This window comes from Herpailurus yagouaroundi, unplaced genomic scaffold (genome assembly GCF_014898765.1).
Source record: "Herpailurus yagouaroundi ecotype Mexico unplaced genomic scaffold, PumYag 100, whole genome shotgun sequence".
NCBI classification, from domain to species: Eukaryota; Metazoa; Chordata; class Mammalia; order Carnivora; family Felidae; genus Herpailurus; species Herpailurus yagouaroundi.
The window spans coordinates 31,452,418-31,467,621 of record NW_024412391.1 but is presented as its reverse complement, the minus strand read 5'-3'; positions in this window follow the sequence as shown (position 1 = coordinate 31,467,621).

Genomic DNA, 15,204 nt, shown 5'->3' with positions numbered 1-15,204 from the left:
GCATTGGAAGATGAGCAGAAAGTCTGAGGATTCTCAGGAGTCCTAGTTACACTAATATCAGGAACTTCCTGCAAATTGTGAAGCTTTCGAGGATTGGAAGAAAGACTGGTCTCCTCCAGAGCCATGGAGACCTGTGCGTCTTGCAGGCCCTGGTCTCACTTCATGTCTGAGTGGGTAGATCATGTTAGCATTGTGGATTCTTCTGGGGTAGAGGTATGTCACTTGTGGATGGCAGTGGGCAGGAGTGTGGACGGGAAAGTGGGCAATGAGGAATCACTGCCAAATGTTGGTAATGGTGCAGAGAAATGATCCACCACTGCTGGTGGTGATGTAAAATGGTATGGCAACTGCTTTTTTATTATCAGTCATATCCGTGAAGAAGATGTCTTCTTGAGACTGAGTCAATGTAGCTTGAATTTCTGGAATCTGACAGATGTAAATTTTCTTAGGGATATGAAAATATCCTAGAAGGCTCAGTTCTGTCATGTACAAGATGAACTTAGACTTCTTCAACTTTGAGGCATTCAAGAGCATAAAAGATAGATCTCTGGTTTATTAGAAAAGGATAGAAGTCAGGAACAGCCACGTGGAAGAGATGCATAGGGTGACACAGGGGGAAAGGGCAGAGAGGTTACATGCCCTCTCCAGGTGTGCCACACTCCCAAATCCCCACATGTTCCCCAGCCTGGAAATTGTACATTATTATTTTTAAAACAAGCATTTTTCATTCCACTTCTGTTCCTTTCCATTTGCTAATCCAATTTTCTATGATAAAGAAGGTACTTATGCATCCTTAAACTGGTGGTCTTCTTTGCTCTTGGTGGCCTGCTTGGAACCAGTCTCTGTACCTATTCTACACACACACACTCATATATATATATATATATATATATATATATATATATATATATATACATATACATACATACATATACATATATATATACATACACACATATATATGTATATATATATGAAAGCATATGCATTTTATTTTATTGTTTTAACTTGTTTTTTTTTTTAAATATAATTTATTATCAAATTGGCTAACATACAGGGTGTAAAGCATGCTCTTGGGTTTTGGGGTAGATTCCCATGGTTCATTGCTTAAATGCAACACCCAGTGTTCATCCCAACAAGTGCTCTCATCAATGCCCATCACCTATTTCCCCCTCTCCCCCACCGTCCATCAACCATCAGTTTGTTCTCTGTATTTAAGAGTCTCTTATGGTTTGCCACCCTCCCTCCCTCTGTGTAACTATTTTTCCCTTCCCTTCCCCCATGGTCTTCTGTTAAGTTTCTCAAGGTCCACATATGAGTGAAAACATATATATGTTTTTCTCTGACTGACTTATTTCACTTGGAATAATACCTTCCAGTTCCCTCCACATTGATGCAAATGGCAGGATTTCATTCTTTCTCGTGGTCAAGTAGTATTCCATTGTATATATAAACCACATCTTCTTTATCCATTCATCAGCTAATGGACATTTAGGCTCTTTCGATAATTTGGCTATTGTTCAAAGTACTGTTGTAAACATTGGGGTACATGTTCTGTAGTCATATTTTTAGATGTTTGATCTTGAACCTAAAGAAATTAGAAAACAGAAGCATGTCAAAACAGTGCTTCTCATCACCTTCCTTCTTCCAGTATCACTAGAGAGGTTCAAAGCATGTTCTATTTGTACCTGTTAGCCCATCAATGCTTTCTCTGAGAGCTGAGAAGCAATAATTCAAGGTCATCTACATGTTACCAACAAACACTCTGGATCTGCTTAAATCCTGTGAGGAGAGAGGGCTGCATGGAATGCTACCTAATGGGGTTTTGGAGTGATGGAGGTCCAGAGCCAATGGCTAAGAAAGAATTCCTGAGACATATTTGGTCCAAAAAAGGTGACTTTATTAAAGCACTGGAACAGGACCTGTGGGCAGAAAGAGCTGCACTGGGGTTGTGAAGAGTGACTGGTTATATACTATGGAAGGAGATAAATTCAAGTTTCTTAAAGAGATTTCCACGTGCTAAAGAAGACTCCCAGATTTCTGGAGGTCTAGCTATTGTCAAGCTAAAATTTTCCCTCTAGCAAAGCATTATCATTAAGACAGTAGGGAGTTCCTGGAGATTAGGCCACTGATGAGATACTTGTAAAGTGATGGAGACCATCAGTTTAACCATTTGTTTTCTGTCCTTTCCTTTGTTCTTGGGCAGCCAGGAATGCCTGAGGAATTTCACACAGATCCCACCTGGGAGTGAGGGGGTGGTTTGCTAGCTTGTGCTTTGCCCTCAGTTTGCCTTATGGTCCCTCGTCACTACCTACACCTATGTCAGGTCCTGTAGATCTTTGCAGAACTGCAAACCCATGGAAGGCTGCCCTGTACATATTTCTCTCAGCTCCATATCTGGGTATCAGGAAAAATGAGCAAGTTAGACAAACTCAAACTTCCAGTCGCCAGCCCAGGATTCTGCTCCTGACATTGGTACCAAGGGAACTGGTTCTTTCCTTAATTTGTCAAGTCATTATACCACAGCTAGCTTTAGTTGCAGGGGATAAAAGGGCAGGTAAAACCAGATGCAGTCCCTACTCTCATGTGGCTTACAGTCTAGTAGAAAAGAATTGAAATCAAATAATTACAAAAATAATTGTATACTTACAGCCTGATTGAGTACAGTGATATGAGGGTGAGGAGCTAAAGAGTTTATCCTGGTTGCTGGAGCAGGTAAGCCTTCCCTGAGCAATAATGTCTATGCTAAGTTAATTTGGGAATGGGGCATTGTAATGTGGAGGAAGGATGATCTTGGGAAGGAGGAGAGCATATATAAAGGCACTGTGGTTAGAGGGAGCAAGATGATTGAGGATCTGAGAGAAAACAGCATGGTTGGAGTGTAGAGGGTCAGACAGGGATGATGTGATGTGAACCTAGAGATGCAGACAGGGGCCAGACCATATCAAGGTCTTGGACTTTGGGGTTTTATTATGAGAGCAATGGGAGGTCATGAAAGGATTTAAGCAAGGGGCTGGTGTGGAGAAGGCACCTTGGAATGGGGTAACATGCCTCAAAGACTCTAGATTCTCTGTGAGTTTAGCCTCCATAAATATTCTAACCTTTTTCTTTCTTTTTCATATTATCAGTGTGCAGTGTTAATGAACAAATACCAACCTAGTGAAGTTAAAGACCTATTTGGATTTATTCACCAATTCATGAATCAGGCAACATTCCGTTTAACAAACAGAAGGGTGCTCCCAGAAGAACCTAAAAATGGAAGTCTTCTATAGGCAGAAATGGGGCAGGACAAGAAAGTTACTAACAAAAGAAAAGACAGAATTGTTTCAGACAAGGTCACCTTCCCTTAGGGGAAAGGGTAGGAGGTCTTATCAAGCAGATTATCTCCCAAATGCTGATCGGGAAATTCCACACTGATTGGTTTCAAATTCCACTCCTGGGACAGGCTGAAACTGCAATTAAGTTAGGTATGAAGGTGGGGTTTAGCAAGTGACTCCGTTTTGGGGCTGTTTCTGCTTAACAATAGTCAAATCAATTTTTATTTTCAAATAAATGATGATGAATCTTTGAATATATAAAGATAAATAACTGCCAAAGGGAGACCAAAAAGGTACTATTACTGAGAAAACAGAAAAATTTATTGAATTATTTCTGTAATGAAAATTTCTACTATACTATTTGCCTTGATCATTCTGAAATTTTGTCCCTTTTAAGATGACAGATTGTATTCTTTTAGTGCCTACTCTATAAAACACCAATTTGTTTTTATCACGTTTAAACTCCTTTTATACTCAAGGAGAACCCCAATCTCTTTCATGTTCAGACAATCCAAATCCTTACTTACTTACTTACTTACTTACTTATTATTTTTAGTATTACCTCCTCCCAGCCTTTATACATCTGGATCAGAAATGCCAGTTTCTTTGAGGATATTACTCTGCAAGTCCATTCATCCCTACTTAGTCAAGTCTTCAAAGAAATGGAATAACATAGCCAAATATTTACTTACTCACACTTCTCTTACATCTGTCTTTTTTTTTTTAATTTAAATCCAGGTTAGTTAACATATAGCGTAATAATGATTTCAGGAATAGAATTTAATGACTCATCACTTACATGTAACACCCAGTGCTGAGTTTAACAAGTGCCCTCCTTAATGTCCATCACCCATTTAGCCCATCCCCCCATCCAACACCCTGCCAGCAACCCTCAGTTTGTTCTTTGTATTTAAGAGTCTCTCATGGTTTGTCTCCCTCTCTGTTTTTATCTTAATTTTGCTTCCCTTCTGCTATATTCTTCTGTTTTGTTTCTTAAATTCCACATTTGAGTGAAATCACATATTTGTCTTTCTCTGACTTAGTTTGCTTAGACTAATACACTCTAGTTCCATCCACATTGTTGTAAATGGCAAGATTTCATTCTTTTTAGTGGCTGAGTAATATTCCAGTGTGTGTGTGTGTGTGTGTGTGTGTGTGTGTGTGTGTGTGTGTGTACACATACACCATATCTTCTTTATCCATTCATCAGTTGATGGACATTTGGGCTCTTTCCATACTTTGCTATTGTTGACAGTGCTGCTGTAAACATTGGGGTGCATGTGCCTCTTCAAATCAGCACACGTGTATCCTTTGGATAAATACCTAGTGGTGCTATTGTCGGGTCATAGGGTAGTTCTATTTTTAACTTTTTAAGGAATCTCCATACTATTTTCCAGAGTGCCTGCACCAGTTTGCATTGCCACCAGCAGTGCAAAAGGGTCCCTCATTCTCCATATCTTCACCAACATCTGTTGTTGCCTGAGTTGTTAATTTTAGCCATTCTGACAGGTGTGAGGTGGTATCTCATTGTGGTTTTGACTTGTATTTCCCTGATAATGACTGATGTTGAGCATCTTTTCTGTGTTTGTTAGCCATCTGAATGTCTTCTTTGGAAAAGTGCCTATGTCTTTTACCCATTTCTCTACTGGATTATTTTTTTGGGGGTGTTGAGTTTGATAAGTTCTTTATAGATTTTGGATACTAAACCCTTTATCTGATATGTCATTTGCAAATATCTTCTCCCATTCCATCAGTTGCCTTTTAGTTTTGCTGATTGTCAAAGATTAGTTAGCCATATATTTGTGTGTCCGTTTCTGGGTTCTCTTTTCTGTTCCATTGATCTAAATGTCTGTTTTTGTGCCAGTACCATACTGTCTTGTTTATAGCTTTGTAATACATATTGAAGTCCAGAATTGTGGTGCTTCCAGCTTTGGTTTTCTTTTTCAGGATTGCTTTGGCTATTTGGGGTCTTTTCTGGTTCCATACAGATTTTAGAATTGTTTGTTTTAGCTGTGTGAAGAATGCTGGTGTTATTTTGATAGACAGGGATTGCATTGAATATGTAGATTGCTTTGGGTAGTATTGACATTTTAACAATAGTTGTTCTTCCAATCTAAGAGTTTGGAATATTTTTCCATTTTTTGGTGTCTTCTTCAATTTCTTTCATAAGCTTTCTATCGTTTTCACTGTTTAGATTTTTCACCTCTTTAGTTAGGTTTATTCCTGGTATTTTATGGTTTTTGGTGCAATTGTAAATGGGATCAATTCCTTGTTTTCTCTTTCATTTGCTTCATTATTGGTGTATGGAAAGCCAACTGATTTCTGTACATTGATTTTATATACTGTGACTTGGCTGAATTCTGGTATCTGTTCTAGCAGGTTTTTTTGGTGAAATCTTTTAGGTTATCCACATACAGCAACATATCATCCATGAAGAGTATAAGTTTGACTTCTTCCTTGTACATTTTGATGCCTTTTATTTCTTTTTGTTGTATGATTGCTGAGGCTAAGACTTTCAACCCTATGTTAAATAGCAGTGGACAGTGGTAAGAGTGGACATCCCTGGTGTGTTCCTGACCTTAGGGGGAAAGCTCTCAGTTTTTCCCCATTGAGGATATTAGCTATGGGTCTTCATATATGAGATGTTGAGGTATGTTGAGGTATGTTGAGGTATGTTCCTTCTATCCTTACTTTCTTGAGGGTTTTTATCAAGAAAGGGTGCTGTATTTTGTCAAATTCCTTTTCTACATCTGTTGAGAGGATCATGTGGTTCTGATCTTTTCTTTTATTAATATGATATATCATACTGATTGATTTGTGGATATTGAACGAGGTCTGCATCCCAGGAATAAATCCCACTTGATTGTGGTGAATAATTCTTTTAATATGTTGTTGGATCCGGTTTGCTAGTATCTTGTTTAGAATTTTTTCATCCAGGGGCGCCTGGGTGGCTCAGTCGGTTGAGTGTCCAACTTCGGCTCAGGTCATGATCTCTCAGTCTGTGAGTTCAAGCCCCACATCGGGCTCTGTGCTGACAGCTTGGAGCTCGGAGTTCGGAGCCTGGAGCCTGCTTCGGATTCTGTGTCTCTCCCTCTCTCTCTCCATCCCTCCCCCACTCATGCTCTCTCTCTCTCTGTCAAAAATAAATAAACATTAAAAACATTTTTTTAAAAGAATTTTTTTCATCCATGTTCATCAGGGAAATTGGTCTGTAGTTCTTTTTAGTGAGATCTTTGTCTGATTTTGGAATCAAGGTAATGCTGGCTTCATAGAATGAGTCTGGAAGTTGTTCTTTCATTTCTGTTTTTTGGAACAGCTTCAGAAAGAATGGGTGTTAACTCTTCTTTAAATGTTTGGTAGCACTCCCCTGGAAAGCCATCCGTCCCTGGACTCTTGTTTTTTTGGGAGATTTTTGTTTACTGATTCAATTTCTTTACTGGTTATGGGTCTGTTCAAATTTCCCATTTCTTTTCTATTTCTATTTCTTTCTGATTCATTTTTGGTATTTTATATGTTTCTAGGAATTTGTCCATTGCTTCCAGATTGCCCAATTTGTTGGCATATAATTGCTCATAATAGTCTTTTACTATTATTAGTATTTCTGCAGTGTTGGTTGTGATCTCTCCTCTTTCATTCATAATTTTAGTTGGGTCCTTTCCTTTTTCGTTTTGTTCAGTCTGACTAGGGGTTTATCAGTTTTGTTAATTCTTTCAAAGAACCAGTTCCTGTTTTTTTTATCTGGTCTACTATTTTTTGTTTTGTTTTGTTTTGTTTTCTGATATCATTGATTTCTGCTCTAATTTTTATTATTTCCCTTCTTCTGCTGGTTTTGGGCTTTATTTACTGTTCTTTTTCCAGCTCTCTTAGGTGTAAGATTAGGTTGTGTATTTGAGACCTTTCTTCCTTCTTTAGGAAAGCCTGGATTGCTGTTTACTTCCCTCTTATGACCACCTTTGTGGCATTCCAGAGGTTCCGGGCTGTTGTGTTTTCATTTTTATTGACTTCTATGTTCTTTTTAATTTCCTTTTTAATTTCTTGGTTAACCCATTCATTCTTTAGTAGGATGTTCTTTAATCTCCAAGTATTCATAGTCTTTCCAAATTTTTTCTTGTGGTTGATTTCGAGTTTCATAACATTATGGTCTGAAAATATGCAAGGTGTGATCTCGACCTTTTTGCACTTGTTGAAGGCTGATTTGTGACCCAGTATGTGATCTATTCTGGAGAATCTCCTATGTACACTCGAGGAGAATGTGTATTCTTTTGCTGTAGGATGAAATGTTCAGAATATATCTGTTAAGTCCATCTGGCCCAGTATGTCATTCAAAGCCATTGTTTCCTTGTTATTTGCTGTTTAGATGATCTGCCCATTGTTGTAAGTGGGGCGTTAAAGTTCCCTATTATTATGGTATTATGATCAATGAGTCTCTTTATGTTTGTGATTAATTGATTTATATATTTGGGTTCTCTTCATTGGGAGCATAAATATTCATAATTTTTAGATCTTCTTGGTGGATAGATCCCTTAGTTATGATATAATGCCCTTTTTCATCTCTTGTTACAGTCTTTATTTTAAATCTAGTTTGTTTGATATAAGTATGGTTACTCCAGCTTTCTTTTGACGACCATTAGCATGATAGACGATTCTCCATCCCCTTACTTTCAATCTGCAGGTGTCTTTAGGTAAAAAATGAGTCTCTTATAAACTCTTAAAAACTGAGAACAAACTGAGGGTTGATGGGTGGTGGGAGGGAGGGGAGGGTGGGTGATGGGCATTGAGGAGAGCACCTGTTGCGATGAGCACTGGGTGCTGTATGGAAACCAATTTGACAATAAATTTCATATTAATAAAAAAAATCCAAAATAAATAAATAAAACAATAGGTTATGCTACAGTGTTGACTTTTAGATAGTCCATACAATTTTTCTTTTTACACAATATGATTTTCTGACAAGTCGAACAAGTGGTATTTTTATTACAGAGGGGTCCTCTAAAAATAAATCTTTCATATTTGGTAAAATAAAATAAAATAAAATAAAATAAAATAAAATAAAATAAAATAAAATGACTCTCTTGTAAGCAGCATATAGATGGGTCTTGTTTTATTATCCATTCTTATACCCCATGTCTTTTGATTGGAACCTTTAGTCAATTTACATTTAGAGTGAGTACTGAAATATATGAATTTGGTGCCATTATGTTAACTGTAGAGTTTCTGGTGATGTTCTCTGGTCCTTTCTAGTCTTTATTGCTTTTGGTCTTTTTTGTTTTGTTCATCTTTACTACACTTAAAGAGTCCCCCTTAGGGGCGCCTGGGTGGCGCAGTCGGTTAGGCATCCGACTTCAGCCAGGTCACGATCTCGCGGTCCGTGAGTTCGAGCCCCGCGTCAGGCTCTGGGCTGATGGCTCAGAGCCTGGAGCCTGTTTCCGATTCTGTGTCTCCCTCTCTCTCTGCCCCTCCCCCGTTCATGCTCTGTCTCTCTCTGTCCCAAAAATAAATAAACGTTGAAAAAAAAATTAAAAAAAAAAAAAAAAGAGTCCCCCTTAAAATTTCCTGCAGAGCTGGTTTAGTGGTCTTAAACTCCTTCAGTTTTTGTTGTTGTTGTTGTTGGCTTTGTTTTGTTTTGTTTGGTCTGGGAAACTCTATCTCTTCTATTTTGAATGACACCCTTGCTCAATAAAAAATTCTTAGCTGCATATTTTCACAATTCAGCATGTTGAATATAAACTGCCACTCCTTTCTGGTCTGCCGAATTTCTGTGGATAGATCTGCTGTGAACCTGATCTCTCTTCCTTTATAGGTTAAGGACTTTTTTTCCCCTTGCTGCTTTCATAATTCTTTCCTTGTCTGTGTATTTTGTGAATTTGACTTTGAAATGCCTTGCTGATGGTAGGTTTTTGTTGAATCTAATGGAAGTTCTCTGTGCTTCTTGGGTTTTGATGTTCTTCCCCAGAATAGGAAAGTTTTCCAGTTTAATTGCTCACATAAACCTTCTGCCCATTTTTCTCTCTCTTCATCTTCTGGGACTCCTATGTTTTGGATGTTCTTCCTTTTTAATAAGTCACTGAGCTCTCAAAGTCTTATACCATGATCTTTTGTCTTTGTTTCCCTCTTTTGTTTTGCTTCATTATTCTTTATAATTTTATCTTTTATATTGCTGATTCACTGTTCTGCTTTGTCTGTCCTTGCCATTGTGGCATCCATTTGAGATTACACCTCAGTTATAGCATTTTTAATTTCAACCTGATTAGAGTTTATTTCTTTGATCTCCACAGAAAGGTGTTTTCTATGTTTTTTTCAACCCCAGTTAGTATTCTTATTATTATGGCTCTAAATTCTAGTTCCGACATTGAGTATATCAGTGTTGATTATGTCCCTGGCTGTCATATCTTCCTGTTCTTTCTTTTGGGGTGAATTCCTTCATTTTGTCATTTTGGATGAAGCAAAAAAAAAAAAATGATAAAATTAAAAAATTTAAAACAAAACAAAAAAATAAATAAAGGAAGCTAGATACTAGGTGTGTTTCAGTCTTCTTGTTGAAAGAAGCTTGATACAATAGAGAAAAATGGAAAGGAAAGAAAAAGTAAGAAAAAATTGAAAAATTAAATAATAAAATTGAATAAAATAAATGAAGTAGAGTAAAAATTTTTTAAAAATAAAAGATAAAGTAAAAAAACAAAAACAAATTTTTCTTTTTCTGTATCCAAGAAAAAGAGAGAAGAGAAAGAAAGAAAAAAGAAAACAATGTAAGCAAGAATAGAAGCAAAGAAAACGAACAAGTAAGTGAGCCCAACAGAATAAAACCCAAATGAAGTTACATCCAGTTTTCCCTCATGAAACTATGAAACACTCTATAGTCTGTACACTAAGCAGGTGGAGTGACTTGTGCTTATCTTCTGGGGGATGTGCTTGGAGGGCGCAGTTTGGTGGGACTTGGTGTAATGGCTCCATTCTCCACTAGCTTAGCTTAGTGGGGTGGACCCCTGTGTGTGGGGATGGGGGAGAGGTAGAAATGGCTTCGCCCGGCTCCCTAGTCTCTGGCACAGGAAGTTTGCACTCTTATTGACCCGCTGTCAAACACCCCTCCTTTGTCTTAGGCTTCTGTCCACTCCCTGCCTCTACCCTACCCGTGTCTAAGCTGTTTGTCTGCCAGGCATCAGCTCCCTCCACAGTTTTATCTCAGATGGCATTGTGTTACAAAACCCCACACTTCAGAGACCCCTGCAGCTTGGACCCATGCTGACTTTCTGAGGGTTGGTCTCACTGAGCAGTGGCTGGGTGCATGCTTGCCACAGAAAATATTCATGTGATAGTGTAGTGGCAGAGGTTCAAAGAATAAGGCAAATCACAAAACACAGCTGGTGCCACATTTCCCTGCACTCTGGCATCTTTGTCTCAATACCAGCAAACATGGCTGCTCTCCAGGGTCACAGGGTCACTGGGACCTTTGCCTGTGGGGAGGTGCTATAGCCTCTACCAAATGCACTCCAAGCATGGTAACCGCTTCTTCCCATGTGGCACATGGACTCCTCAGCCACATTGTCTTCTCCTGGGGATTCTCCCTACTTCCTCACCAGAGCACTCCCAGGCACTGAACTCTGAAACTTCAAACACTCTGCTCCAATGTTGATAGAATCCTGGTGGTATTGAAACCTTCTCCTTTCTTCCAATCAATGGTCTTGGGGAACACATTTCTAGTTCAGTATCCTGTGAATGGTTTCACTCTTTATCTCTCTTTCTCTCCAGCTACTTTCAGGGGGAGTGATTTTCTTGCATGATCCCAGTGCACCACACTCTCCCCTTTTTCTTTCTCTGTTCTCTGTAAAAAAAAAACCCTCCCTACCCTCCATGGATTTTCTCTCCCCCAGTTCACCTCTCTACACTGTGTACCTGCTGAGTTTTGTGGCTCAAGTTATGCAGACTGTTGCATTAATCCTCAGATCAATATCCATGTGTTCAAAATTATTTGGTGCTGGTCTAGCTGCATTTCAGGGACAGTACAAGCTCAGGGTCTCCATGCTGCTCCACCATCTTAACTACTCCCTGGTCTTAGGTCTGTCTTAATTGATCTTTACTCTTTGTGGCTTAAGGTCCAAATGGAAAGGTGAATTATCTGCAAATGTCCTACATGTAGGGAGGTATTTCAGTTAGAGGTTGTTGGTTGCAAGTAACAGACCAATAAAAGATGAATGTATTAGAAGAATTTGCTCACCAGATTTCAGAAGGAACAAGAATCAGGGCTATTTTAGCATCTCTGTAGCAGTCTTATCAGGGGGCTTTGGAGACACTTTGCTTCACGTGTTTGAGAGATGAATACATTAATGTATTGTGGCAATGGCTTCATCTTAACATTGTAAGTATAATTTAAAATACCAAAAAGAGGGGTGCCTAGGTGGCTCAGTCAGTTGAACATCTGACTCTTGATTTCAGCTCGGGTCATGATCCCAGGGTTGTGGGATGGACCCCTATGTTGGGCTCTGTGCTGAGCATGGAGCCTGCTTAAGGCACTCTCTCTCTCTCTCTCTCTCTCTCTGCTCCTCTCCCTTGCTCTCTCTCTCTTTCTCCCTCTCCACCACCAACAACAAGATGCCAAAAAGAAAAAGGTCAAAAATCCAAATAAAAAAGAATCTAGCACACAGAAAAGAACCTACTATTCATATTTTTGGAAGGCAACCTGACTGTATAATTATAGCTTGGAAAGTTATCATGTCCTTTGATCCAGTAGTCTTAACCTCATAGCAATTTAAAAAAAAAGGTTTGTGTTAATAAGTTTACACTTTTGGCATATTTCCAAAATGGATTTGACTTTCATTTGGAGAATACCTTCATAAATTATGATTGTATGGAATTGAAAATTTGATCAACATTTCAAAATATTTTGGATAGCTTTGTGACCATGGGATTGATTTAATACTCTCAATCAAATTTGTGACTTAGGGTTTCAGCAATCCCTCCCAAGGGGCACCATTCCTAAAGATGTGCAGTCTGAGTACATGACTTAGGCAGAAAACATTAATTCACAAAGAGCTGCATTAAAGCTAGCTCCCTGAATCTGAGACTCACATATATACCTCTGCCTCCAGCTAAGAGTGCTTTAAACTTGGAATTTGAATCAAACTTAGCACCAAGTCTTATGAAGTGAAAGGTCACTTATTTAATGGCATAGTTTTAATTAAATGATAATGGTTCTTTGTGTTATATAAAAAGAAAGTAAGCAAGTTCCAAAATGGAAGACTGAAAAACTAATTCTCATGAGGAAATCAGACTTAGGAACACGGACAGCAAAGTTCTTATTAATTACTTTTTTTAATGAAAATTTATTTTGTTCCATTTGCCTCTGCATTAACTTTTATAATGGAGTATATTTCCTATATTTATATTAAGTTTTTAATTACAGTAAGTGTTGCTGAATCATCTTACCCAGAATGTGCAAAACAGAACAGGAATACTGAAGACATATTGCTATTGGAACTTAAGATAAACTGTATTGATCATGAAAACTCACTTTTCAATACTTACTATTTTAAAAACAAATTTTTAAGTTATATAATATTAATGCAAACTCAAAACTATTTTTGCTTCATTATTGGCCATTTCTCTCTCAAACTGAAAATGCTTCTTGTCTCTGTAGATAGGGCTATAAATGTTCATTATTCAGTTTATGGTTAACTATGGTTGGTTAATTTAAATAATAGGAAGTAGAGCAACTTGGTGGAGATTCTCACTAAAGTGAAAATAAAGACAAATTTAATATGCACATAGATAGGCTGGTCCATTGTTTATGTTTGGGTGATCTGGTACTGGTTGCTCCCCTCTTTTCAACATTTATCTATCTCTATTTCTTCCTTATTTTCACTTTCTGTAGAAACTTTAAACCTGGTTTTAGCCAAATTGTTCTATTGAAAATGTTGTGAGAAATCCAATGATTTTTAACTGCTAGTACCAATAATTTTTAATATATTATTAACTGAAGTTTAACATAACATGTTGAAAATTACATAGATCATAACTATACATCTCAATGAATTCTCTCATCTAAAAGTAACCACTATCCTTACCTTTTATGGTTTAGTTTTGCCTGAGTTTTAAACTTCATGTAAATACAATCATACAATTCTCTCTTTCTGACTTCTTTGCTCCACAGTGCATTTAAAAACATTTTTTTTATTGTTTATTTATTGAGAGACAGAGCACAAATGGGGGAGGTGCAGAGAGAAAGGGAGACACAGGATTTCATGTAGGCTCTAGGATCTGAGCTGTCAGCACAGAGCCCGATGTGAGGCTCAAACATATATGTGTGTGTGTGTGTGTGTGTGTGTGTGTGTGTGTATGTGTATATGTGTACATAGATAGATATAGATAGATATCAAAAGGAGTGGAATGGATTGCTATGTCGTAGAATAAATATTCCAACTTCTGTGGACAATGCCAAATTTTTCTCAAAATGGTAGTAACAGCTTATGCCTCAACCAGTGGTATATGAGACTTCGTTATACAAACGTTATTCTGAGTCTTGAATTTTAACTCTTTCAGTAGGTGATTAATAATATCTCATTGCATTTTTATTTGCACTTCCCTGATTACTAATGAAATTTGTCACTTTTAACATTCTGTTTGGATTTCTTTCTTTTTTCTTTTTTTCTTGTGTGTGTGTGTGTGTGTGTGTGTGTGTGTGTGTAGTGCTGTTTCAAGGCTCCTCCTCGTTTTTTTTAATGGGCTGATTTTTCCTATTGCTTTGTAGTTATATGTATCCCCATATCTCCTCCCAGTCTGTGGCTTGCCTTTTTACTGTCTTAAATGTGTCTTTTGATCAACATACATTTTTAATTTCAATGAAATCAAATTTGTCAATTTTTCCCTTTGCTATTAGTGTTACCAGTAGGAGTGTCTGCATTGTATGAATGGAAGTCTCAGTTCTTGGATTCCCTAGGTAAAGATTTATGCGAGGATTCTGCAGTGGAATAAAGACAGAAGGAAAGTAGCAAGCACAAAACAGTTTATTAAAGGAGAAGCACACTCTCAAGGTGGGAGAGCAGGCAGGTTTCCAACACGGTACCAGCCCAGAGGTTGTTTGGGGATTGGACACTATTGGGACTTTCTGGGCTGGGAGGACCTGTGGCACACAGTGGGGTGGTTTCTAATGGAGGCTGTTTCCAATCATTTTCAACCATTGACAAGATTTGTACCAGAACTGTCATGGCAGTCTTTCTCCAGTGGGGATGGAGAGCCATGCTCTGCACATGTGGCTCTTGGTCTGTCAGCCCCAAGGTCTTGGAAGCAGCAGGATCTGGATGTTGTGTCCCAGGTTTCTAATGTGTAACCTATTTATCACTCTTCTTGTCTCCCCTCCGCTCCTGTCTCTATAATCATTCCCTCCCCCACATCAAGGTCGTGGGACTCTGCCTGGGGGTGTTCCTTCCACTGCTCACATCTAGCTTCTACCTAATATTAGTACTTTTTACATTCTGTTGAAGAAGTCATTTTCTTATCCTGGAGGCATGAGGGTATTTCCTATATCATCTTCTAAATGTTTTATTGATTTACCTTTTAAAAATCACTTTTGGATGTTGTGGGGATTAGAGAACAAGTCAAACAAGGCTTGTATAGAGTGTTATCTAGGAAAAGTGGAGATCTTAAGTTCGATATAAATGGTTCCAAGTCAAGGACCCAAGCAGCTTTTACTGAAAAAAAAAAATTACATAGACTGAAGTTCAGAAGAAGGGAGATATAAATAGCATTTTGAAGGACAATGATGGTTGTGGATCCTGGCATTAGCGGGCTTTGTGATTTGCTACTAATTGGATTGCAGTATTCCTGAGTGTGTTAAGGAATGAATTGTTTTGGGATGTGAGGGATGCAAACCCAGCTTCCCTGAAGACCATAAGGG